This window comes from Oreochromis niloticus, linkage group LG3 (assembly GCF_001858045.2).
Source record: "Oreochromis niloticus isolate F11D_XX linkage group LG3, O_niloticus_UMD_NMBU, whole genome shotgun sequence".
NCBI lineage: Eukaryota > Metazoa > Chordata > Actinopteri > Cichliformes > Cichlidae > Oreochromis > Oreochromis niloticus.
Genome location: NC_031967.2, coordinates 36,455,400 through 36,482,082, shown reverse-complemented (window position 1 = coordinate 36,482,082; position 26,683 = coordinate 36,455,400).

Sequence of the window (26,683 nt, the reverse complement as noted above, 5' to 3'; positions counted from 1 at the left end):
GTCAAAACACAAGTGGAATCCTTCACTGTGCACATTAACGCCGTGGATAAAAACATCAAGTTTACCATGGAAGACACAAAGGACGACCGTTTGCCCTTCATGGACTGCGCTGTGCACCAGAGGTGGGTAGTAACGAGCTATATTTACTCCGTTACATTTACTTGAGTAAGTTTTTGAAAAAAATGTACTTTTTAAGTACCTTTTTTGCACGATACTTTTTACTTTTACTTGAGTACATTTATGAAGAAGAAACGGTACTTTTACTCGGCTACATTTGCAAAATTCGACTCGTTACTTTAAAAAAAGAAAAAAAAAAGTTTAACACATTAGATAACATCAGTGGAGTTTCCGGTGACTTTTTTTACCAATGAGACGTGGCTATACAGTCACATGACCAGTTTGAAACCGTGGCGGGCAGAGCGGCCCAAGCGTTTCAAAGTAGCGACACACAGAAAGAAGAAATATGATGGCAGAGTCTACGCTAGAGCTGAAGAGGATGAACACCTTTGGCCTCACATACAAAGAATGTTTCGCTTAAAAGCAGCACAAAAGAACCTCTATGTCTGCAGTGTCGGTGTCTTCAGGGAGAGCCAAAACAAACCAACTTTTCAGCGTGAAACAACTCAGCTCATGTAACCTGAGGAAACGGTAAGTTTTCTCTAAATATCTTTTTAGCTGTGGTTAGCTGGATGTCAGTCTTATGTTACAGCAGCTGTGTCAAGCTCGAGCTGCGAGTCATATTTTCGGCGCTACGTTGTAGTGATATAAGTTTGTGGGTGTTTTGTGCAGCTTCAGCTGTCTTTTTAACTGCTCGCTGGTTAGCTAGCGTGAGCTATAAGCTAACAGCTAGCCTGGTTAATGACGCTAGAGTTCCACGCACATGCAAACAGCTCGTCTCTACTGCTTTAACTGTTAAACAGAAGGCAATACTGCGGCTGACAGGGTTTATTATGTGAAACAGCAGCTTGTTTAGTTTAAACAGTCTGCATTAAGCTGGGCAAACACTGTGCGAGTTTTTTCAGTCACGTTATTTCGCTGCTGCTCAAACTGTACAATTAAATCGCAGGGGTTAGAAGTTCATAGGTCACGATGCAGGGTCTCACACTATACGGCCTGATGCTCTGATGCGACCTGAGTGCTCAAACTGTGCGTCCATAACATGAAGCTTATACAAAATATGTCCCTCGCTCTCCCTCTCTGTCTTTCACTCACACAGACACACACACACCATCAACTTTGCTAAATTACTAATGAAAAACATTGACCAGGCAGCTTTGATTGAGCAGCAATGTCCATCCAACTCTTTTCATGGTTGTTGTAGTCGTGATAATTTTGTGAGGGCACATTGAAAAGCCTCGGATACGGAAGCGTAGAGCTGCCACCGGGGCAAAAGAAAAATAGAGCTATGTCACGTTATAACATGAAGGTTTATTGTTCTAACAATATACTGTTAATGTTTGTACAATATACCTTTCATGTTTGAACAATATAATATCACATTATTACAATATACATAATTATCACATTCGTACAATATAAATATTATATTGTATGAACATGATATTATATTGTTCAAACGTGATATTTTTCTATTTTTCTTTTGCCTGGGTGGCAGCTCTACGCTTACGTACTCGGATGAGCTTGCCTCATCCTACAAGTTGTGCCTCCATCTCTTGTGTCCAGATCACTCGCTGCACTGCCGTGCTGCTCCACCTTTTCTCTTTGATTTCTGTGTTTGGGCGTGCGCAGTGTGAGAGGCGACAGGATTTCAAACTGGTTTGATTATCATGCGACCATACGATTGATGATTGGGAGCTGGTCGTGAGGTGTTAACTGCTTTTCGTTACCCCATGTATACTACACGATGCACACACGATTAAGGCAAAACGCGGGCCGATCCCCAAAACGGTTGCGCGACTGAACAATCGGCTCAAAATGGGCCAAAAATCGCACAGTGTATGCCCAGCTTTTGGAGGCTAGCTCCAAACAAACATCTGCAGCTTGGCAGGGTATACAGCACTATAATGACCACACCTAATTCTTTTGAAAACATTACATCTTTCCACAGGTCTCCACTTCATCAGACATCACCCAGACACAGAGCTGGGTGAGGCCAGCACAAACAGCAGCCTAACCGACAAAGATGATGGATCCATGGGGTCAGGAAAGCCAGTAGCAGAGGAACTGGAGAGGTACGTTTCATGTCCATTCACTGGAGGTATGGATGTATTGCATGGCTTTCCTCAGATCAAGAAGCTGTCGATCAAAGTCAATACAGCTCTTCCTGCATCTGCAGCCTGTGAGAGACTTTTTAGTCATGCAGGACTCCTGTTCACTGCCAAATGGTCACAGCTTCACAGCAAGAACCTTGAGAGCCAACTGCTGCTGAAGCTGAACCACCATTTCACTGACTGAAGAAACAATTTATGGTAAAGTGAGCCATACACATATGTACATCCACATAGTGGAAATTTGTATTTGTCTTTTATAATTAGTTTTACTCTGATTTCAGTGTTTATTTGTGAGTGTAGTTTTTACATTTTTACATACTACATTGTGTTAATCCACTGTCTATACTTCAGGGTATTTTAGTATACAAAGAACATTTTATAGTTTTGTTAGAATGTCGTAGATGTGTTGTGTGTGTGTGTGTGTGTGTGTGTGTGTGTGTGTGTGTGTGTGTGTGTGTGTTTTTTTGTTTTTTTTTTATTCCTGCTGTCCGCATTGGGAATAAACTTTTCCTGATTATACCTGTTGCATCTCTGTGTCATTTGTTTCTGATTTACTTAATCCCTCCTTGTATTTAAAAGAACCACCCCTAGTATGGCATTCTGGCGCATCAGCTGTAGTCTGTTATGTTGAAGTTGCCTCGTTCTAATGTTTTCTCTGAGGCTGCTGTAAATGCGAATATAGTTACTGTGAGTTTTGCTTGAAAAAGCTTTACATTGTGAAAAACTGAAATTTTGAAATTAGAATTGTTGTGCCTTATTTTGTGGATCTTTTTACATATATTCCTTTTGAAAATACAAAAATTTGTATATTTATTTATTTTTGTTTGTCTGATAGCATTTATTTATAAAATAAATCAGACATTTCAAACAGTTACTCGCTACTTACTCAGTACTTGAGTAGCCTTTTCACCAAGTACTTTTTTACTCTTACTTGAGTAACTTTTTTGACAACTACTTTTCACTCTTACTTGAGTAATAATATTTTAAAGTAATGATACTCTTACTTGAGTACAATTTTTGGATACTCAACCCACCTCTGCTGTGCACATTGAAGAGAATTGCAACCTTAACATTGAAGTTTACCGGAAGCCCACACACACAGACCAGTACCTCCTCTTTGACTCCCATCACCCTCTGGAACACATACTTGGAGTAATTAGGACCTTACACCACCGGTCAGAAGATGTTCCATCCAAACGTGAAGGGAAAAGAAGGAACACACGTAAAGGAAGCACTTAACCCTTTAAAGCCGGTCGGAGCGGACACGCTCCATTTTGCGTAACTATTTTTAAATCCCGGTAGCACTGCAACCACGTAAGCTAGTGCAATAATTTTATTTGCATATGAAACCGGAGGAATTGTACTTACATCTTGTGCCATCAGCTTGTCCTAGGTCACAGTTTCCTTCCACATATAGGTTTGCAAAAACTGCATAAAAAGCACTTGCAGCAACAAAAACATAATGTGCTCCAATGAGGAGCCAGCCCCCAACTGCCCCGCAGCCTCCTGGGAATTGTAGTGTCGCGTCACCTCATCGGAAATGTAGTTTTTTACCATCAGGGCCTTATGAGCCTATACTTGTGTTTTTAGAAGTTATGTTTGACTTTATGACTTTCTTAGGACTCATATTGCACTGCTGGAAATAGTTTATTTTGATGCATACGCTGCTTTTTTGCAAATTTGCATTGTAATATTTATTTTCATTTTTCCTGCAGTATATGAAAATTGGTGCATTTCAAAAATAAAACTATGAAGACACTTAAAATAAATTTCCTGTGGTGGGATACTAGTTTGTGCAACCTTTTTGTATTTACAGTTTTGAGGGATAAGCCTCTTAAATTTCTCTAACTAGAAATATATGTTAAAAAAAACCAAAAACGATTTTCAATTTTCTTGTAGTTTATTGCACTTTTTTGCAATTTATGTAATTACTATGCACTTAATGCATACATATATTAAAATTTGGGCTATAATGGTTGTATTGATGTATATCAACTTGAAATGCTCCCAACAATGGCACTACAACATGTAAAAATATAATATAAGCTCTGGCGGACTTGGTTCTATGGTAGGTCTTAAAGGGTTAAAACATGCGGTTATCCTAATTGGGCGTTTATAAAGTCAGCAAAGATGCACAGAAAAGAAGACCAGACACCAGCGAGGGAGGATAAGAAAGACAGATGCAACAACATTGTCATCCCCTATGTAGGTATCTCAGAAACTCAGCTGAGTTTTCTCCAAGCACGACATCTATGGGCTCAAAATGTGGTCATAAATATTTTGTACTTGTAAATCAGGATTTGTATGTGTAAAAAGAATTTGTGTGTGCGTAAAAAAGATTTGTATGTGTAAAAAAGATTTGTGTGTGTGTAAAAAAGATTTGTATGTGTAAAAAAGAATTTGTGCGTGTGTAAAAAAGATTTGTATGTGTAAAAAGAATTTGTACGTGTGTAAAAAAGATTTGTATGTGTAAAAAGAATTTGTGCGTGTGTAAAAAAGATTTGTGCGTGCGTAAAAAAGATTTGTATGTGTAAAAAAGATTTGTGTGTGGACTTAGCCAAAAAAAACCCTGCAAGTTACAAGTACGAATTTTGACCCTATTTTTCTTCCTGTCATCTGATTGGTCAATGTCATGTCAATCACAAATGTAACAATCCAATCAGAGAACAGATGGGTTTGGCTGTCGGAGGGGCACTTTTTTGAACTGCAGGTCCTTGAAGGGAATAAATGCCCTTTTACATGCCAACCGAGCGTTTTCCTTCATCACAAGGAAAACAGTCTGTTTGTGTCACAGGTCTACGTGCTTTATACAGGGACTTCCACAGCCTTTTCAACAGCGCTGCGGACCGCGGGGGGGGCAGTGTTTTGGAAATGACAGTCTTCATTACAAAGCTTTCTTCGTTATGAATTAGCATACATGTTTTTATTGAACATTTGACGAACTAGCAAAAAAAACAGAAACTGTTGTAGAGGACATAAAGTCAGAGATAGAAACGACAAGGAGCAGGTGCATCTAGTACAGGTAGAGCTGCTGCAAAAACCCACAGAGCTCAGCAGGCAGCGCAACAAATTCTGGATCCTTTGCTTTTAGTTAGCAGTTAGCATTAGCAGCACATCCTGCGTCCGATGTGAAAGGACCTTTATGCTGCGCACTGTGACTCACAGCAATGGTCCCGGGTCAGCCCTGACTTTGTGTTAAACTAATCCTAAAGTAATAATGGTATTTCTAACCACTGACATACCACAACTTTATCCTTTCAACAGCTGCTGAAAGTAAGGGGACCTAGCTGCTATCGGATATTTATATAGAGATCCTCCAGCTTCAAACTGTATTACCCTTCAAGGACCTGCAGTTCAAAAAAGTGCCCCTCCGACAGCCAAACCCATCTGTTCTCTGATTGGATTGTTACATTTGTGATTGACATGACATTGACGAATCAGATGACAGGAAGAAAAATAGGGTCAAAATTCGTACTTGTAACTTGCAGGGGGGGTTTTGGCTAAGTCCACACACAAATCTTTTTTACACATACAAATCTTTTTTACGCACGCACAAATTCTTTTTACATATACAAATCTTTTTTACGCACGCACAAATTCTTTTTACACATACAAATCTTTTTTACACACGCACAAATTCTTTTTACACATACAAATCTTTTTTACGCACGCACAAATTCTTTTTTACACATACAAATCCTGATTTAAGTACAAAATATTTATGACCACATTTTGAGCCCATAGACATCCCAGTGCATTTCAGATCCAGCAACACACTCAGACAGAAACTGGTTCATCCCAAAGACAAAACTCCAAAGCACAAACTTAACAATGTGGTGTATGCTGTGCAGTGCAGCGAGGAATGCCCAGACCTCTACATTGGAGAGACCAAACAGCCACTTCACAAGCGCATGGCACAACATAGAAGAGCCACCTCAGCAGTTCATCTGCATCTAGAGGACAAAGGTCACTCTTTCGAAGATGCCAATATTCACATTTTGGACAGAGAGGACAGATGGTTTGAAAGAGGAGTGAAAGAAGCCATTTACGTCCACTGTGAGCGATCATCTTTGAACAGAGGCGGTGGTTTACGACACCAACTGTGTGCCATCTATAATCCAGTTTTGAGATCCCTTCCCAAATGCCTTAACGCCCACTCACAACCTGGGCCATCTGACCTCAGGAAATCACATGATAGGGTGGGTCCAGGTTTCACAATGAGCTCACCTGAAACCCTGGCTGATTGTGACCCACACCCGCTTTCACACCTTGGCTCATGTGATTAGATAGATGATCATCAGGGGGTCCTTTGTCCCTCTTTGGGGGGAAACTTCCACTAGGTTTAAATCTGGTACTCTCCACTATTTGACCCTTAGAACTGAAGAAGCTTGTCGGATGAGAGGTGAAACATTTTCAAGCAACTTAAAGAAGTCCAGACGCTTTTCTTTCCAAGCTCCTTAGACTACGATGACCTGGATGACTGAGAACCTTCACAGAAATAAAAACAAACCAACAAACACAAAACACCAGACATTATGACATGCACCATTTGTGTTTTCTAAATTCAACTACATTACAATTACACACATATACGCGAAAAGTGAACGCAAGGGCCCTCAGTGCCCCTGCTTGCTGCTGCTGCGCTGAAGTCTCAAACACAACCTGTCAAAAGGGAAAGGGGGCGGGAAGCATCCAAACAAAGAACATTTCAATCATAATGTTGTCAATCCCCGCCCAGTGTGCATTAATTATTTTTCGTTGCTTGTGCGAAATTCCAGAAAGAAAATAAAACCCTGTAAAATGGTCAAGGTCTATTAGGTTATGTTGTGGTGATTCTTGGGTTGAGTGTTATCAGATGCTCAGTATAGGAAAAAAAAAAGAAAAGGACAGGAGAGGAAACGAGCAAAACATGCAGGTAATCAAATGTGTCATTGGATAATGGTAGGGTAGGTATTATAGATGACGTGTTTCCTGAAACAAGATAACATTGATTAGATAACATTGATAATATTGATTATATAACAATCAGGATTAATCAGAAAGGAAAATTTGCCCTGATGCACAAATTTTTTTTATATGAAGAGGGCTTTAGTGGGGGACAAAATCAAATAATAGACATGAGCATGAATATTGTAAACTCAACCTCTTTTAATTTCTGGGGGTGGGGGTTAACCGTTAACACCACTAGCCACTAGAAGTGGGAATCACCAGACACCTCATGATACAATATTATCACAATACTTAACTTACGATACAATATTATTGCAATTTTTGATATTTTGTGATATTCTGAGTATTGCGATACAATATATTGTGATTTGTCACATTTTTTCCTAATCATTTTATCTAATAAAAACAAAGTCAAATACTCAGTGTTTCTCTAATTTCCGTCAGTTTTATTGCATACAAACTGAAATGTTTGTATCAGTGGCGGCTCCTGAAAAAAATCTCAGGGGGGGCAATTTTTATGATATCGACTAAAATGACCCATTTAATGAGTACATCAAACAACACAATTTTAATTTAAATTTAAAATGAACAACCATATTCTGGCCATTTGTATAGATTTGTAAAAATGAACATGAACAGATTTTTTTTTTTTTTTTGAATGAATGAAAAATAACTATTGAAAACAACAACTGTAAACTGATTGGGGGGGTGGGCTAAAGAGAGAAAGAGAGAGGGATGGAGAAAGAGAGTAAATATGGTTAAGGGTTCTTATTTGTACAAGAACTTTGCTCGTCTGTCTTTCTGAGTGGCAAATTTCTCGATGACCCTGGTGTTGAAATCAGGAAGTTCTTGTGTGAGTTTTTTCTCTATGGACAGCATAGCCAGAGCGTTGAGCCGATCCTGAGCCATATTGTTTCTCAGGAAAGTTTTTATCCTCTTTAAAGTAGAGAAACACCTCTCCGATTCTGATGTTGTCATTGGTGTGGTGATGAGGATGTTAAGAAGACTTACAGTTTCGGTGAATGTGTCTTGAAGGTTGTTTTCCATCAGAACCTGATAGAGCGCCAGCGCACCACTACAACTCTGAAACTCCTCGTTGTCGTAGATCAGGGACAGTTCTGTTTTAAGTCTGGCTTTGTCCAATGAGGGATAGGCTTCCACTGTGGTTTGTAGTGCTGCATCTGGAAAATTTTTGCTGTGTTGTTGGAACAAGTCTCCTTGCAACAGAGTGGCGCTGACAAGGTGCTTGGTGAAAGAAAACCTCTCCTTGGCATGGCTCATAATGGTGTCGCACACCTATCCAATAATATATAATTGGTAAGAGTTAGATTCAGTGGTAAGACTTTGGCACATGTCTCATGTTAATGGATTGTCTGAGGAATCACTTTCATCATGTCCCCGCATTGCTAGCTCAAAAGCACCACAAAACTTAATACAATCGATGATTTTAGATAAAATATGACGGTTTTTATCTACCTCTTCGTTGTGCCTTCTTAAAGCAATCCGATGTCCATCATCTAGCTGCGCCGCTATGCTAGTTTTCCCTAGCACAGCTAGCTTTACACTGTTGTCCATATGAACTCGTGAGCTTTCATGTTTCTTGATTCGTTCGGAGAGGTGCTTTAAGTCGGTTTGTCCAGATTGTGTCCACGTCAAATCACACTTGTCACTTTTGAACAGTATGCACGGGAAACAAAAAAGTGCATTAGCTGTTCCACAGCCTGTCAGCCACGACTTGCGCTGGAACCAACTCCGACAAAAAGTCCTGTTGTATGCTTTTGACTTCTCCTTCGTTGCCTGGGTTAGTTGAATTTCGGGCTTGTCAGGTCGCAACTCTTTAACTTGCAGTTTTTCTGCCATTGTCCTTCTGGCAAAAGGGTAGGTTAGAAGCGATCTAACCGAATTTGGGGGAGGCTGTGCCTCAACCGTTAACAATACCGCTGCCATCGTCTCTCTCTGACCTTATAGCTCACTTAGGCTACTGACTGAGGTAAAATTCTAGAACAGCAAATCTTTGCGCGTTTTCTGCAGGGGCGCAATTTTAAGCGCCCCCAAACCATTTAATTCAGCGACGCTGATAGGTCAAATATTTATTATTTTCCCCTGGCAACCATTTAATGATAGGCTATTTCGCTGCATATCAAGGGCGCTTTGACGAGCGCCCCAGAAGAAGAAAAACACCGTTTGTTGGTTGAACTTTAATGAGTCAGCTGGTGAAAATGTTAAAATACGCCTGGCTGTATATGGGCACACACATAGTAAAACTATCATTGATGAATTTTTTAAAAATATATATTTTTACTCCTCCACATTTGGGGGGGCGGAGCCCGAGCGCCCCCTATGGGCCAGCCGCCACTGGTTTGTATCACAGTCTAGTCCAACGTAACTGAATGCAACCATCTGGGGACAACGGTACAATTATAGCTATTCCGAACCATTAAATTTGTAAAAACTATGCAGCCCCTTCAGCAACAAAAGAATTTGAAAGCAAATTACTGTAAAATTAAAACAATATAGTTTTACATTAAATAAAAAATGTTTTAAATTGGAATAAAATAAAATTTGTCTTAAAATAAGTAAACTGCCCTGTTTGTTCCTGCCCTAAAAAAGTTAAACAAATTTGGATAGTGAAGCAATGTCAGCATTCTTGCTCAGAAAAAGGAGCCGATCAACATGCTCTGAGGTAAGAGTGTCCATTTTGCTGTGACAATGTCTCCAGCGGTTGAGAAGACTCTTTCTTTTTGCCAGTGTGGCCAGGAAAGGATAGACTTGCTCATGGGATTTCCACCAGCTTAGTAGGTCTTCTGTGAGTGTCAGTGGCGTGACCTCCTGCCTTCTTTTCACTTCCTCCTCAGTTATTGCAGATTTGGGGTGACTGTGGTCCAGGGGGTTGGGAGCTCATCTGTAACCAGAAGGTTGCCAGTTGGATCCTTAGCTCTCTCTGTCCTGGTCGTTCTGTCCTTGGGCAAGACACTTTACCCTAGCGCCTACTGGTGTTGGCCAGAGGGGCCGATGGCGTGATATGGCAGCCTCACGTCTGTCAGTCTGCCCAGGGCAGCTGTGTTCATGGGCTTCTGCCTCTTTTCTTCCCATAGAAAATCCGCACACATACAGTGAGATGGAGAAAATAAATGTTATGTTATGGAGTAGAGATGGACCGATCCGATATTACGTATCGGTATCGGTCCGATACTGACCTAAATTACTGGATCGGATATCGGAGAGAAATAAAAAATGTAATCCGATCCGAAATATCACAAAATCACCTCACAAAACGCGCTACTTGGCCTAAGCCAGCTCGGCGCGTCGGAGCAGTATGTGTCACGTGATAGAGCGGCTGTTGTCTGCCAGACCTGTCGGCGGACTGTTGGAGCATTTGGAGCCTCGCTACATGCTTCCTAAGGCATTTCATCTTGGCGAAAACTATCCCAGAGAAGTAAAGCAAGTGTGTAAGTTCATCCAAGAATGTTTGCATAGTATTTCCACGTTAAGCTTAACAACTGATATATTGAGCCACAGCTGAACTAGCCTTCGGAGTTCCATATTGAGGTGAAAGGGAAGTGATTTGTCCCCGTACTCCAGCTAGAATTAAAAAATAGACACAAAGCTGAAGTTATTCTGTCTTTGCTGCGCAGTTGCATCTACTTCTCTCATTCACTCCCCCTCCCTCTCCTGTTATTACTTAAAACATGAAACTGATCAACGATCAGCTGATCGGCTTTTCTGTCGCGAGTCCCGTCTTTCTTGTTTGTTTATCGCCCACTTTGTGCTATAAAGAGGAGACCAGCGGATAAACAACAGCAGCACGTTGAAGCTTGATAAGCTGTTGTTAGAATTTATTTAATATTACTTTCTACACCAGGATCCTTTTCTACGTAGCTGATGGCTGGTAACTGTGCAGGGGCAGATCTAGCAAAGTTTAGCCAGGGGGGCCGATAGGGCATTAACAGGGAAAAGGGGGCACAAAGACATACTTTTCTTTCTTATTCTCATTTAAAATGTCTAGCTTTTAATAAATAATTATCTGAATCTTACACCCAAAGTTTTAATCTGATGTAAAATGTATAGAAGTATTAAGTCTAATATACCCTAGTAAGCTATAGTACTTTTTCCTTTGGGAATGTACAATCTGTGCAGTCTGCTATTCTGTAGAAGAAAGATGTTGAATCTATTTAATTATTCTTGAAAAATAATTGATTTCTGTGCATTTTGTTTTCACACTGCATCAAATTAAAGTTGATTACGTCAATTAAGCATCATGAGGTGGAGGGTGGGTGGTTCCCTATTTTTTTATTATTATTTTTTTTGCTGGGAGTTTTCAACCCTATTAGTTTGGTTGCTTACTCTTTAAAATACAAGAATAGGGAGGATGGAGTAGGTTTAAGTGTATTAGATTGATCAGTGTTGCTGAACTATGAAATATTTTGGGTGCAGTGTATTTTTTGCACACAGGTATAACAGAATAGCTTTAGTGTTTTGGTTTTTTTAACTTGAGTTTGAACTTATACAAAATTCAGCAAGATATTAAAAAAAAAGTTTTATTGATTGAAAAACACACTATATCGGATTCATATCGGTATCGGCAGATATCCAAATTTATGATATCGGTATCGGACATAAAAAAGTGGTATCGTGCCATCTCTATTATGGAGTCATGTTGTTCCCTGCAGTTATGGAACAACAAAACCTACAGAGAAAAAATAAAAACAATTATTTTACATGTAGTTGTTTTTTCCCCCTTTTATTTATTTATTTATTTATTTTTTACTGTGTAAGAATATTCAACACTGCTATCAATGCATTTTTCAAAAATGTCTCTGTGCAAAATGGGTTTAAAAACATAAACAACTGTGGGATACTGTTTGTTCATGATTTGCACCGGGGTAACAAATTGTCGCAGGATCAGTGTTGTGCCAAGGTAGGTATCACCAACTAAATTTGTTCCCCCTGTACTGTGAGCATTCGCTGGGCACGGACTGCGGATCCAGTTTACTCTGCCTCCATTACAGACGATTAGACTTGGAAGTAGTGATGTTTGAGTTTTGTGATAAAGCAAAAAATGAGTGGATTACATTACCATTCAGTTTGAGGGTTACAACAGAAAATTATATATTTATTGTTCTCACGAGGTACCGGACGGGATTATTTCAACAAACAAAGCACATTTTACCTGATAATTATTTTTATTCTCCTGTAACTTTCATGTATGAAGAGCTAAAACCTCCAACATTTCAGGAGTAGTTAGTTGTTATTTTCTAGTCATTAGCTTGGAAGGAAGTTGGTTTGGAAGCATATTTGGTAATGCATCAACGTCTGCTTTGCGTTTGTGTGCAACCCCTTTAAAAAACCTGTCTATTATTCTAGCAGTGTGTGACAAAGGGGCTAGGACTGAATTCATTTACCATTTGATACTTGTATATATTGTTATTTTGTGGTCTGTTATCTTATAGTCAAGATCCATCAGGTGCTCCATCAGTTGCAAAACCAATAGACTAAAAAAACACCTTCTTCCCGTGGGCTGTCAGAATTTTTAATGCAAACTAAGAACGTGAACAGACTTCTTCCATACAATAACTCTCTTGCTGCTGTTCATTGACTATGTTGCTGCCATCCCATGTGCAATATCTTAGTCTTTCCTTGTTCTGTGCAATATTTTGGTCATCCCGTTTTTTTGGTGCGACGTTTTACCCCCTGTGCTATATTTAGGTCTCTGTAAAAAAGTCCTGGCTTTTTTAGCAGATAACCCCCTGAAAATATTCTCCAGTAAATCACAAAAGGAAGAAAACCACGAATTGACATATGAACATTACCTGATGCTGCTGAACTGAAGTAGAGCAACGTTGAAGAGGTTTTTTTTAGAGATATGGCTACGCTTTTTGCAATTTGGCATCACATACACACGCACGCACATAAAACATATTAAGGATTGTACATTAACATAAAACTGTTGTCGGAACCATACTGAATTTCACCAGAGAAACACACACACACAAATGAAGCCCGAAAGAGTATGCATTGTATCCAAACAGCTACCAAACAGCCATCATAATTTGTCATCCAATGAGAACAGGACAAATCAAGAATTGACACTGACTAATTAATATTAAAATCTGTAACATGATGTATTGTTTGGAGTTTAGTTACTATTTTTACCATTTCTTCTTGGAGCAATTGTAACCCACATTATTTCCTTAGGGATTAATAAAGTATTCTGATTCTGATTGTTTCAGGATGACCTGCCATTATCCAATGACACATCTGCTTACCTGTATCTTTTGCTCATTTCTCCTCCTCTTTTCTATTTTTTCTAAACTGAGCACCTGATGGCTTTGAACTTTTCTTGTCCATTAGTTTTAATTTTGCACTCCAGTATGAACACAAATATCCCCAACTCGAGGATCACCACAACATAACCTAATAGACCTACACCTTAGTTCACAGATTCACTTTGTCTACGGTGTATTTCTGGGCTTTTGCACAACCCAGGATTCAAATCATGAATACATAATGGATTTGGATTTTCAACATTATGAATGAAATGTGCTCTATTTCGAAGCCCCTTTCGACGGGTTGTGTGTGAGACTTTAAATCATCAAACTGTAAATTTTAAATTGTTATTGATCCCTTTAACCCGAGTCCTAAAGTGTATGTTTATTTTCTTACTCTTCTTATATTTATTGTTTGTTTTTTTGCACTGTTGTAACTGGAGCCTCGTCGTCTCCTCTCTCTACTGTATGTAGCGGAGATGACAATAAAGTTTACTTTGACTTCAGCAGCAAGCAGGCGCACCGAGGGCTCCCGCGCTCACTTTTCGCGAATTTCGAAAAAACATCGGTGCAAATTAAAAGTCTGTATCATAATGGCTGATGTTTTCGTGTTTGTTAGCTTGTTTTTATTTCGTCTTATTTTGGTTGGTTATTAGATGCTGCTCCAGCCAGCCAGAGACTCCCCCGCCGCCCCGCCCTCTCCTCCCTGTGCCGCAATCAGCAGGCGCACCTCGAAAACGGAGGGCACACTTACTCCCAGAAAATGGGCGATAGAAAACCGATCGGTGCCTATTCCCACTATGCTGCTACAGGGAGCTGCTACAATAGGCTGCCACTAGAACGGTGCCAATTTAAAGACACATTACTGGTTGGTCCATGAAAGTTCATTCTGTTCATCTGGACGTTTTCAGCGGGAGAAAGGTTTCGTCACTCATCCAAGTTGACGAAACGTTTCTCTCACTGAAAACGTCCAGATGAACACCAGGGCGATTCTAGGATCAGAGCTTTGGGGGTGCTGAGCACCCAGAGCTGCCCAGCCAGGCAAGATAAACTTTACATGTCACGATGAGACTTCTTCCCTGTCTCTGACAGTCCATGCATCCTTAAATGTCTCCAGTTGTTCCAAGTTCCCTCTGACTGTCTCCTTGGTGCATTTAAACCCCTGTTCCTCCCTGTCCTCATCGTCTGTTGTCTTCATCTCTGCTATCAGTCATCATAATTTTACCATCTCTGTGCAAGTCTGCAAATTTCTTTATTAAATCATAAGATTCTTAAATTCATCAAGTTTCTCTCTGCCTGGGTCCTCGTCACAAAACATGACATCACTGTTTTGTACATTTTAACACAATTTAATCCCCACATTTGTGAAAGAAAAGCAAAACACTTTTTTGAGAAGTCTGTAACAAAACCATCAAATCTGATAAAGGTTATTTAAATGATGGTCATAGTGAGTAAGAAGTAAACTGAGTGCATGTTTTGGACAGAGATTCACTTTTAATGTGTATGTATAATATAATACAGATACATAAAAAACACTCCCAAAACAGAATAAATTATTACAAAATATTAATAAAAAACTATAAAAATGGAGGCAACGTTGCCTGTGGTAGAATGTATACAATGTATGAAAAAATCTTTACTGCAGATACTAATTTAACTAATTTAATAATACTAATTTTGTGTTGTAAGATTTATGAGTTCCATGCTTTCATAGTGGTACTTGGGAGAGCTTGACATTTTTCTCAGGTGGTACACACTGTAAAAAGTTTGAGAAACACTGATAAGTGTTTCTCTGCTGCATAAGTCTGTATGCGGCAGTCATACAGACAACTGGACGGTCCAAAAGTTGGCCTACCTATTACTGGCTGAGGTTTTAGTAGAGTTGTGGCTGAACCACAGTAAAAATATATCATTAATTTTAATCTCCCCAATCAATGATAATGTTATGTTGGAATGTTGTTAAAGAGGGTCAGAAATGTTTCAACCCAGTTTGTTTTGCAGATTCTGTATAGCAGCTTTAATATAGGGAGAGCACAACTTCCTGATTGTGTGAGTAAAATCAGGTTTTTTCTCTTCGTCAGTTTAATAGTTTCTGTTTTGCCTGTCACTGTTCCCTGTCTGTTTTCTTACCTGGTTCTTCCTGACCTTGTACTTTCTCCTCACGTTCCCCTCTTTCCTCTCTCCTTCTTTGGACTGACAATCATACACAAATAGATTGTATTCAATTAGATGAAAAAATTACATTAATATGAAAAAATTTTTTTATTAAGATCACTAACGAAAAGTCCTCTCTCAGTGTACTTTCAACCAAAAGGCAAATAACCAAACCACATGAACATCTAATAAAAGATATAAAATATTGAAACACTGATCCAACATTATTCTTTATTGATGGATCATTTGTTCTTACACTTTTACCTGAATGTGGCTCCTGTTTTTGAAAAAACTTCCTTATATCCATTATGAACCTGGCTGTCTCTCTCTACACAAAGACACACACACACACACACACACACACACACAACAAGAGTTATAAGGTTAATGGGCATTCAGTCAGTTAGCTAGTTAGTATCCATTTCAAACAAGACAGCGGTAACAATAGCAGGCTACGGACAATTTTAAGTTTTAGATTTTAAATAGGCTGTATACATTTCAGTGGGAGCAACAGGACGGTCAAATGTCGCTGAATTTACTACAGAGTAGGACGGATTGTAGGGTAGCAAACATCATTGGAAAACACGTTTTCAACACTGCAGGTTATCTGGTGTAATGTTTTTCAGCTAAAAAGAAACATGACTCCTATCTAACTACATAAAGAGTAACTGAAGGTTAAATGCTGCTAATATGTCCTGTTTTAATCCAGGCACTCCACCTCCGCTCCGCTGCGTCTCAGCCACCATCGCTCTGGCAGCAACGACCCTAGAGCCAGAGTGGGGGCGAGCTGGAACAAACCATTTTGGGAGGGGGGAGGGGTTATCTATACTTTTGTTGTTAAAATGTTCCGTCTCAACCAAGTACTGTATGCTTTTTATATTTTTAGTAGTGTGTCACACAAACAGCAAATATTGTCAAAAAAAAGTAAGAAATCTTTGGGGGTGCTTTGATTCAGTTTGGGGATGCTGAAGCACCCCCAAAAATGGGCTAAAATCGCCCCTGATGAACACTATCAAATTTGGGGGATTTACCAGTGTTGGGGAGTAACGGAATACATAAGATAAGATAAGATAAGATGGCCTTTATTAGTCCCACAGGTGGGAAATTTGTTTTGTTACAGCAAAAGTGCAAAGTTATGTAGCAGAAATTAGAAAACACTGGAATGCAATAAAATACAATAAAATAAAATACTATATACAATAGAATAAAATAGAATAGAATAATATATACAATAGAATAAAATAGAAATACAAATACTATATACAACTGAGTAGGAAAATACAAAAACACAACTTCGTCAGAAGAAGAATTGCACGTATAGCAGTCTTATTGCACATGTGTGGGTTTGTGTGTTTGATCAGCTGCAAAAGTCTTTATTGTAGAGTCTGACAGCAGTGGGGAGGAAAGACCTGCGAAATCTCTCCGTCCCACACCGTGGGTGCCGCAGTCTCCCACTGAAGGAGCTGCTCAGTGCTGTCACAGTCTCATGCATGGGGTGGGAGATGTTGTCCAACAGGGATGACAGCTTAGCCACCATTCTCCTGTCACTCACCACCTCCACTGGGTCCAGAGGGCATCCTAGAACAGAGCTGGCCCTTCGGATCAGCCTGTTCAGTCTCTTCCTGTCCCCAGCAGAGATGCTGCCGCCCCAGCAGACCACACCATAAAAGATGGCTGAGGCCACCACAGAGTCATAGAAGGTCTTCAGGAGTGGGCCCTCCACTCCAAACGACCTGAGTCTCCGAAGCAGGTACAGCCTGCTCTGCCCTTTCCTGTAGAGGGCGTCTGAGTTATGAGTCCAGTCCAGTTTGTTGTTCAGATGAACACCAAGGTACCTGTAGCTGTCCACAGCCTCGATGTCCATACCTTGGATGTTCAGTGGTTGCAGTGGAGGATGCTTGTGCCTGCGGAAGTCTACCACCAGCTCCTTGGTTTTACTGGCGTTGATCTGGAGGTAGTTCAGCTGGCACCAGACCACAAAGTCCACATGTACCGCCGTTACGTATGTAGAATACAAAATATGAGTAACTGTATTCCGTTACAGTTACCGTTTAAAAAGGTGGTATTCAGAATACAGTTACTTTGTTGAAATAAATGGATTACACGGCGGTACTTTCCTGTTTCATATTATCGCGGGTCAGGACTGTTTGGGTTTGTTTGACAGCTACGTTCTGTTGTTCCAGGCGGCAGCGTTACGTTGCCATGGTTACAGGGTGACGCGCTCTCTCTCTGCGTGTTTCCTGGGTGAGAGAGCGCTTTTTTGTTGTTGTTGTTGTGCTAAGCTAATAGGCAGAATGCTACAGGCATGGCCCTAAAGAATGTAGCCTCATGGGCAGTGTAGTCCGTGCTGCAGGGAGAATGGACTGCCATACACGTTATGTGTCTGTGAGCGAGGGAGGGAGAGAAAGGAAAAGTCCGAGCTGTCACGGAGCAAAAACGGGAGCTGGAAGCATGTAAATATAATAATAACCACTGCAGCCAAGAAGAGTGCCTGACGAGCCCATTTGTAAGTAAGCTATTAAGACTCAACTGTACAGTGTTCGTGTTTTCCTCCGGAAAAAATAAGTTCCGTTGGAGCAGCCTTTCAACGCCTCTCTCTGTCTCTGGCAAGCAAAGTTGACCCAGACAACAAAGTAAAGCTAGTTTCCGGCTACCAGCCCGACACGGAACCCACCGTATTAGCCCGAGGTCCCTTTACTACTGTTCGGAGCCGCGGACCTTCAGTAACAGTAATAAATCACAGCAATAGTACATTCACGTAGTTGTAAACAGCATGATAATATATTAAGTAATCCAAAGTATTCAGAATACATTACTCTCATTGAGTAACGTAACGGAATACGTTACAGAATACATTTTGGGGCATGTATTCAGTATTCTGTAATGGAATACATTTTAAAAGTAACCTTCCCAACACTGGGATTTACTTACCTGGATGATTGAGCATGCATCAAGGCGTATTACTGGTCGGTGATTCTGTTATTAATTGTGGATTATGTTGTAGTTTATCCACCTCATAAAATCGTCATTTTCAGTACACCACCTTCATAAGAAGTGTGGCAGGATGAATGTTATTTCTCGGTTCAACCCACTTTCGGCCTGGAGTATTAGGGGGGCGCTAGTATAAATAGTGGCCATTTGAGCATTCCTGGATCGCTACCTGTGATCTCCTTTTTGGTCACCTGACTTCCCTTGGTGTTGCAGAGATCATTTGCGAGTTACCCTTCTGAAGCCTCGAGGCTGGTCGTAGCTGTAGAAGCCTCCTATGAGCCACTCTGCTCATGATTCATGACGCTGTTTACTCGGAAGTGTGGGCCTTAGTTTTCCAGAACGCTACGCTAACTGAAGTGCTGCTGCTTTGCTTTTACCGTCTGTTCCTGTTGCAAGGTTTCTTTTCCTGCTGCTGCCAGCCTTTTGAAGTGGACGTCGGCGTGGACAGCGGCCATATGCATGTCGGCTACAGGAGTCGGCTGGTGTGCACATTGACTGGATGATTAACTTATAGTCGGCAGACAGCAAGTTGGAGCAATATGGCGCTCCATATTTTAAAGTTTTATTTAGGTTGTATGTTTGTTTTTCTGTTGTTTTGATTTGTAGTTTGGGTTTTTGTTAGGCCACTGATGGGAGGCCCCTCTGCATAATCGCAGGCACTCTCCTTTAAATACGGCTTCGGAAAACTAGCACCCTCCGTACTGCCGAGCCACAGTTCGGGTGGGGTATCTGTTGGCTCAAGGGTTGTTTCTAATGGTCCAGAGGCAGTCTCCAAATTAATTTCATCCTGTCCGCATATAGATGTGGACATGGGCGGCATAAAAGTACCTTGTTTGGTTGATACAGGGTCTATGGTGGGACTAGAAAGAGAGAGCATATTTCTCCTGTTTTGGCTTCCCTTCATTGGCTTCCTGTTAAATCCAGAATTGAATTCAAAATCCTGCTCCTCACATACAAGGTCTTAAATAATCAGGCCCCATCTTATCTTAATGACCTGGTAGTACCATATCACCCTATTAGAGCACTTCGCTCTCGCACTGCTGGCTTACTTGTTGTTCCTAGAGTATTTAAAAGTAGAATGGGAGGCAGAGCCTTCAGTTTTCAGGCTCCTCTTCTGTGGAACCAGCTTCTAGTTTGGATTCGGGAGACAGACACTACCTCTACTTTCAAGATTAGGCTTAAAACTTTCCTTTTTGCTAAAGCATATAGTTAGGGCTGGACCAGGGGACCCTGAATCCTCCCTTAGCTATGCTGAAATAGACGTAGGCTGCCGGGGATTCCCATGATGCATTGAGTTTTCCCTTTCCAGTCACCTTTCTCACACACTATGTGTTAATAGACGTCTCTGCATTGAATCATGTAAGGAGTAAATATTTAAACAAGACATTCTTCAGGCGAAATAAAGACACTCAAGACAGTTTAGATGGTAACAACGTGCGCACGCTGGGTGAGCGCTGCTGTCTCAGGCTCACAACCAGCGTATGCGGCAGTTCTTTATTTATAGCGTTTCAGAGTATGTGTGTGTGTGTGTGTATGATCTCAGAGTGTGTGTGTGTGATTCTGAAGAATGGGCCCCTCTTGGTATTTGGGAGTGTATAGATAAGAACGTCCTGCTCTCCCCTTCCTGGGAGTGAAACGGCTCGTAGAGAGCCAGGTACAGAGGAAATATACTGGGTGAATCATATCTGAGAACACTATGCTTTTGTCTTTACTTCAGCTTCACTTCTAGTGAAGCAGTAAAATACGATTAAATGGAAAGAATAAATGGGTAAACAACTATTAACACTGAAATTAAAGATAAACTTTCAATAACATATGAATAGAAGTGGGAAATCTCTTAACATATCCCTCCTGTTGTTAATTTGTTTTACACATTTTAACTTTTATCAGCATACAGTCTCTTGACAGTGCATTTTTAACTGTTGCTTCATTGTTAACAGGAGTGTCTTTTTTTCTTTTAGTTACAGGTTGTTTCTTCATCTTCGTCGTCGGTGTTTGAGTCAGTGTCGGCGTGCTCCAGCAGTGTCATAATTTCTTTTTGGCCGACAGGGTCCGGTGTAATAGCTGTGGCTATCAGTCTGTTGATCATGGATCTTATGCAGGGAATACAACAACAGCCACATAGGGTCAATATGGCTGCAAAAACAGCTATTGACACTAGGATTGATGACACTAGGCTGCGGTACTTTCCAAACATGTCCATCCAGCTGTCCCACATTGAAGTGTCCACTCCAGAATGTTCTTTCATTCTCTCATTCAGGGTCTTCAGTCTTTCCAGGGCTCTGGTCAGACTGCCGTCAGCTGCAGTGTTGTTAGGTAAGAAGGTGCAGCATTGTTCTCCACTTCTTTGTTTCTCGTTGCGCTGCGCGTTCTTCTGGGCATAGGCTGCAGCTTAAAAATGGTTCCCCTTTCAGGACACGTCACATTTGGAGCCTGCCGGTAAATCCTCGGGCAGTGTGGGTCACATGGGTTGCTGGTGCAGGCCGTGTTCATGCCTACCAGGGCCAGTGATAAGAATACTGTGAACACGAGCATGGAACACATCGTTGTGACAGTGGTCAGTTGGCATCCTCTTGTCCAGCATCGACGTCGTCTGTGCGGTTTCTCACCCTCAGGGGCATCCTGGTTTGCATTTAGTATTTCCATCTCCATCAGGTCTCCCTCTGTGAGCGTTTCTCCTCTTCTCGACCGTGGACACACCCTTGGCCTCCAATGAGTAGACACCCAGCAAGAGGAGCGAGTGTCTCAGTGTTGCCACTGATAGCCCTTCTCCCCACCGAGTGAACACCAGAGGTTAGAGCGGTCTGCAGTCTAGACTTTACTGCTCACTTTTCTATTCGGGAGATTGTGGTTCTTGGATTGGTTCAACCCTTTTTCAACCTGCAAGAAACTGGAAGAGAATCACTCGGCAGTTGATTGTTCAAAACTATTTCTCTGTTTTCCAGCAACTTTGTCATCCACTCTGCTAGAGTTGTTTCTCTTATTGACTTGTTTGAAATTTAATGTATAGAAGTGTCTTTAACTAGTGTTTTTAACTAATTAGACTCCCTCCTGTTGACGCATGAACAACTTCATGTGTCACAAGAGCTACTGTTTTTGTATAAAGACTTCGGTTGTAACGGTTTCCCATCACATATGATCAGATCATCCTGTAGAATTGCTCCGCACCTCAACCATTTCTTTCGCTCTAGTAATGGCACAAATGTGTGGTTCATTTCTCAAGATATCCAGTGGAATTTGCATAGAGGTGTTGTCACCATAAGTGCGTCTACTGTTTGTACTGCTACTGATTTTGCTGCTTGGTCTGCAAAATTGTCGCCCTCTGTTATGCCATATTTTCAAAATGGCGTACTGCAGATCAAATTCATTATTGATAAGTCAAACCAACGAAAAAACAAAACTAGAAGTCAAAAAAATAAATAAATAAAAAAAAATATTCTTTCGTTAACAGAAATAAAAATAAAAACAAAAGTAAAACTATCTAAAACTGCAATGAGTGGTCACAAAATTAACTGATTTTGTAGCAAAAATGTGTTTAGTTTTAAAATCTTAAGTCAAAACTAAAGAAAAATAAAACTAATGAAAATTGCAAAACTATTAAAACAGTTAGAGTAAACATATTGGCTGTCTCTGTGTCTCTCTGTCTGTCTGCGTCTTGACACAGTCAGCTCCTTTGTATGGGCATGTAGTTCCTGTTACACGTTTTCCTGTTACAGACACATTTCCCTTTTCTCCAGAGTAATCGAACTCTTTGTTGAATTTAACTGTTTTCATCTAGTCTGCACTTCCACCTAAATGTAAGTAGAAAGGTTATATCCAAGTTACTGAATGCTATTTTTATAGATGCAGCAAGGAGAACAGAGCACATTCCACGGGAGCTTCACTCCCATCTCTGGTGGAGGCAGAAAAATAGGGAGCCAAGGTCATAACTCAGGCTCATTAAGAGTCAGAAAGAATGTGAATGCTTAGTCTTGTGGCTATCGCGCATTGTATATAGCTTCTTTTCTTTGTTTAGTAGCTTTCTGCCTTCACCTAAGGGTGTACCCTAAGTATGTGACTCAGGTCTCCATAATCGGAGTTTATTTAAAGATAAATAAGATGATCCATTCATTGCTCGCAGATCATGCACTAGACGTATGTTGCAGTATTTAGCTTTCTTCAACACTTAAACAAAATATCACTTCTTATCCATTACCATTCTCTCGTATTAAAAAACAAACAAACAAACAAAAACAAACTAAGTTTAACTTTTCTGCTTTGTCACTTAAAACAAAGCATCGCTCTCAACCCAGCTCTCAGCTGGCTCTGAAATTATCATCATCAAGCATGAAGTTGCATGAAGAGAGCTGTTTCAGAAGTCACAGCATGGGGCACTTTGATGATTAAAGTGTGTCCTAAAACAATGTCAGCTGACCTTTTACTGCCTCTGCTGCAGCTACACCGGCCTGCACACAACAGAGTCTAATTTGCAGAAGTAAAATGCAAGCAGACATTGTTTTTCTCCAAATGCCTGTGTTAAAACAGCTTTCATGTAACCTGCACTTCCATCTACATGCAAGTAGAAAGGCTATTTCCAAGTTACTGAATGCTTCTTCTTCCTTTTTTCTCTGTAGATACAGCACTACATATTTTCTTAAGGCATTTTGGACAATTTCTATTTCGTTTTAAAATAATTCATATATCTCATACATGTTACATATGTCAAACTTCTAAGTTGGGAAAAACTTTGCATTGCTTACAGCTCGTAGCTCACAGCTCTAAAACTAGGCATCAGTAAATCATGTGCCTAATCATTTCGTGTCACTGTGATCCTCAAGTATGATCACAGATTTGTTTTTCAAACCAACAAAACAAACAAACAAAAAACAAGTTGCTGATGGCATGAAGGCCTTACACACGAGTTGGGACACAAAAAGAAAAAGAACTGCTGTCAGAAACAAAGCAGAAGTGTGAGAGAAAAAACTGAGATCACAGACTGCTGCATGTGTGAGCTTTTAATATCATGCAGCTTCTGCTCTGAAAAACAAAAAATTAATACAAAATAAAAAGTGTGTACCTTGCTCATTAGCTTGGTAGTATAGGTTTGCTCTTCATCTTAACAAAATCTCATCTAGGATGACAGGTTTACAAGCGGGTCAAGTGTCTCTATGCACTTAATTAGTTTACATATTTTCTTTATTTTCTTCATCTCATATGTCATTATACTGAATTTGAGCAAACCTTAAGCTTGATACAGATTACTTTTAACAATTATCCACCTCACATCACAACTGACTGAGGTGCCTCTTCATATTTAATATTATTTCATTATTAATGTTATTATCTTTTTATATAACAGCAATAGTATATTACAATATTTTATTTGTGTCCACCAAGGGCTGAGGGTGAGCTGCAGTCTCACCCTTTCCCAAGCTGGAGACATTTTCCTTAGCTGAACAATGACACAGCCTTAATATGCCGTATGCATCTCTCTTTTTTTTTATTTGATATATTTTGTGTGAATTATCTGGTTCCACGCATTCTATTCATTCAGCTTGGTTGTCTTCCCAATTTTATTTCATTGCTTTAATTTAAGTTAACCTTAATTTAACCTTTTGTTTATTCCACTTCATTCCTCTTTCCATGCTTTAAAATATTACAACTCTTGTGTATGTTTTGATTTCTTTTTAGCTTCCTTTTCAGTATTTATTTCTGCTTGGAGGGTTTCTTATAATTTAGTTAATGCATTTTCCCTCCCACGTGGGACATTTAGGTTTTCTTTAGGATTTCTCCATCTGTTTGCGCTTATTTGTCCTGCACCGGGGCATTTCTTTTCTAACCATAGTTCATTTGCAGTCAATTCAGGCTTTGCGGGTTTATTTCCCATTTTTTGGGCTTAGAGTTATCAATAATATTTTATTGTAAATTGCTTATAATTTTATTTTTCCTATATGTATTTTGATTTGTTGTATTTGGAATCACCTTGTTTTGCTTTTATTTATTAATACTGCCAACATACACTCTGTGTGACCTTCGCTGATATTAGAGTCGGGGGAGGTTATTAAGGCAGCCTTCTACCCTGGTCTAGACCCAGGGCGGCCTTAATTTTATGCGTTGAAGCGCAACCTTTGACCCCTTCTCACCAGTACATCGGTCAACACAGGAAACAGTAAGAGTGGTGCAGAAACCTGTTGTTTCTATTCAAAAAGTCACTCACTCCTCAACAACACACAAACTTCACACGCGGTACTACAATCCTATTTTAGTTGACACGTTCTTTATTTTCATTCACTCGTGAGAGTGAGATCCCTTTATTTTCATTCACTCGTGAGAGTGAGATCCCTTTATTTTCATTCACTCGTGAGAGTGAGATCCCTTTATTTTCATTCACTCGTGAGAGTGAGATCCCTGACTTCCAACCTTTTAAACTGCGGAGTGACCCCACACAGGACCGTCAAACTCCGTCTTACAGGCGAGTCCTTTCACTCGTGAGAGTGAGATCCCTTTATTTTCATTCACTCATAAGAGTGAGATCCCTGACTTCCAGCCTTTTAATTGCGGAACGAGTCCCCCAGGGGACTGCCAGTTCCGTCTTACAGGCGAGTCCTTTCACTCGTAAGAGTGAGATCCCTGACTTCCAGTCCTTAAAGGACGAGTCTTTTAAGAACCGTGTCAATCTAAAAACCGATTTTAGCCGCAATGTGTTCTTGAGTGTTTATATTCACCTGGTTCGGATGAAAATGCCGGTCAGAGAGAATCCTCCTCGCTCCCTGGGATCGTGGACCTCTTGCTAAAAACGCTGGCCAACGGCGAATTCACGTAGTTGGTCTTTACTGTTTCACTAGAAACAGGCTGTTGCGACAGACTTTGCAGCGTGGGTTCACGAATCCAGGAAACGACGAGGTCACTCTGTTGGCTCGAAGGACCAAATAAATGTAAGGAGTAAATATTTAAACAAGACATTCTTCAGGCGAAATAAAGACACTCAAGACAGTTTAGATGGTAACAACGTGCGCACGCTGGGTGAGCGCTGCTGTCTCAGGCTCACAACCAGCGTATGCGGCAGTTCTTTATTTATAGCGTTTCAGAGTATGTGTGTGTGTGTGTGTATGATCTCAGAGTGTGTGTGTGTGATTCTGAAGAATGGGCCCCTCTTGGTATTTGGGAGTGTATAGATAAGAACGTCCTGCTCTCCCCTTCCTGGGAGTGAAACGGCTCGTAGAGAGCCAGGTACAGAGGAGATGTACTGGGTGAATCATATCTGAGAACACTATGCTTTTGTCTTTACTTCAGCTTCACTTCTAGTGAAGCAGTAAAATACAATTAAATGGAAAGAATAAATGGGTAAACAACTATTAACACTGAAATTAAAGATAAACTTTCAATAACATATGAATAGAAGTGGGAAATCTCTTAACAAATCATATCTGTTATTAACCTCTGTCTCTCTTACACAGCATGTCTTTTATCCTGTCTTCCTTCTCTCACCCCAACCGGTTGCAGCAGATGGCCCCGCCCCTCCCTGAGCATGGTTCTGCCGGAGGTTTCTTCCTGTTAAAAGGGAGTTTTTCCTTCCCACTGTCGCAAAAGTGCTTGCTCATAGGGGGTCATATGATTGTTGGGTTTTTCTCTGTATCTATGAAGCGCCTTGAGACGACTTTTGTTGTGATTTGGCGTTACATAAATAAAATTGAATTGAATTGAATTCTGGTGTCTACCATTACTGAAAGCTTTTTCCGCCAGCATTTTGAGTCCTTGGGTCAAGAGCGTCTCCAAGCTTGTCATTGGATGCAGCTTAAAGCGGCTAATGTTTTGTCTATTCCCTACCTTGGCTATATAGAGCTAGGTGTAGAGCTCTGTGGTAAGTTTATTCCACAGTGTAGTGTGTTGATCATTAAAGATCCCCCAGGTGCAGGACCTTCTACGGTTCCGGGTGTATTAGGGATGCATGTGATTCGGAAGTGTTACCACGAGCTTTTTGGGCAATATGGTGAAGCATTGTTTAGTTTGGGCTCTGTCACAGAGGCCCCTAAACCCCTTGTGCATGCGCATGTGGTGTAATGAAAATGGTGGCCGCCACCTGTTCTGAGCAATATTCAGGTGCCACCGTGT